General features: G+C 36.0%; 1 pseudogene; it reads left to right on the top strand.

Moving 5' to 3' along the window:
* LOC104874842 overlaps positions 1-552 on the top strand; it is a 3207-nt pseudogene extending 2655 nt beyond the window's left edge.
* Positions 553-1529: the final 977 nt, after the last annotated feature.

A 1529-nucleotide genomic window follows, 5' to 3' on the forward strand; every position in this document is an offset into this window, starting at 1 on the left:
AAACAAGTGCAACAAGGACTGTGTACCACGCTGAGGAGGTGCAGTGTGATGGGAGGAGCTTCCACCACTGCTGCTTTCTGAGCATGGTTTGCAGAAAATATTTAGACAGCACAACAGTGGCAATTCACGATGAAGAGATCTACTGCAAATCCTGCTATGGAAAAAAGTACGGGACAAAAGGCTATGGCTACCGCCAGGGTGCTGGCACACTCAACATGGACTGTGGGGAGCTCTGGGCATCAAGCCAGAGAGTGTTCAACCCCACAGGCCTCCAACAAATCCAAACACTTCTAAATTTGCTCAGAAATTTGGAGGTGCTGAGAAGTGTTCCAGATGTGGGGATTTTGTGCATTCTGCTGAGAAGATAATTGGAGCTGGAAAGCCCTGGCACAAAAACTGTTTCCGATGTGCCAAGTGTGGGAAGAGTCTTGAATCACAACTCTGACTGAGAAAGAAGGTGAAATCTATTGTAAAGGATGTTATGCAAAGAACTTTGGGCCCAAAGGCTTTGGCTATGGCCAGGGCGCAGGAGCCCTTGTCCATGCTCAGTAAAGGTGCAACTCAAAGCTAAGAATCACACACTGAGAGAGAATCTCTTCATAATCTAGACACAGATAATCACATAATGCTAAACTACTGTGAAATTCGACTGGCATTAAGTACTGTATCTTACTCTGTATATATATATATATATATATAACATACCTTGTATATATGTAGATACATATATATATAGAGAGAGAGATGGAAAGAGAGGTGGAGAGAAAGAGAGAGAGAGAGAGAGATTTGTAAAATCCTAGCAATGATTTTGCTGACAGCTGCTTAGTATAACTAAAGGGTATATGGTTACCTAACCTTATATTAGCAAAGAATCAAGTAGAACAAACATAGACAACCTTCCTTCAATTTTCTGAATTGCATCGTTGCCATATTATATATGAAGCATTTGAATCCTCACTGAAAAGGTATATTTTAAAATGGAAACATGGTTATTATAGCTAGTTTTCCATTTCTCACCTCTAAATTTTCTAGTCAAGGTTAGATTTCAGGAACTTATGTTGAAATTTTACTTCTCAATTCTTGCTTTATTTTCTTATTTTTCTGTGAGTAGAACTTTTCATGACATATTATAGTTGCTTTATTTTCTTTTAAAATAAAAACCTCTTTTAAGAAAGGCATTAAAATATTAGGAGCAGTTTTTTGGGAATGGGGTATGGGAATTATGAATGACTATTATCCTTTTTTGTGCTTTTCTATATTTTGTAATTGGGAAGAAAATTACATGAAATGTACTTTATTTTAGTGGTCTCTCTGAGACTAGGCTTCTAAAAATGGAAATAAATATCTCCTCTAAAATATACATGTGTCAGGTTATTTCAAAGATGTAATATTTTTAAATTAATCAAATATGTACATAGAAAGTAAAAATGAGATGAATTTTTAAGAGAAAGCAGATATTGTATGCTTAGACATATTTATATTCTCATTTGAACTATAGTTTTGACTACCTTTCTGCCAGTAAGTTATGT

This window comes from Fukomys damarensis, unplaced genomic scaffold, assembly GCF_012274545.1.
Source record: "Fukomys damarensis isolate Sample0158 unplaced genomic scaffold, DMR_v1.0_HiC HiC_scaffold_16, whole genome shotgun sequence".
NCBI classification, from domain to species: domain Eukaryota; kingdom Metazoa; phylum Chordata; class Mammalia; order Rodentia; family Bathyergidae; genus Fukomys; species Fukomys damarensis.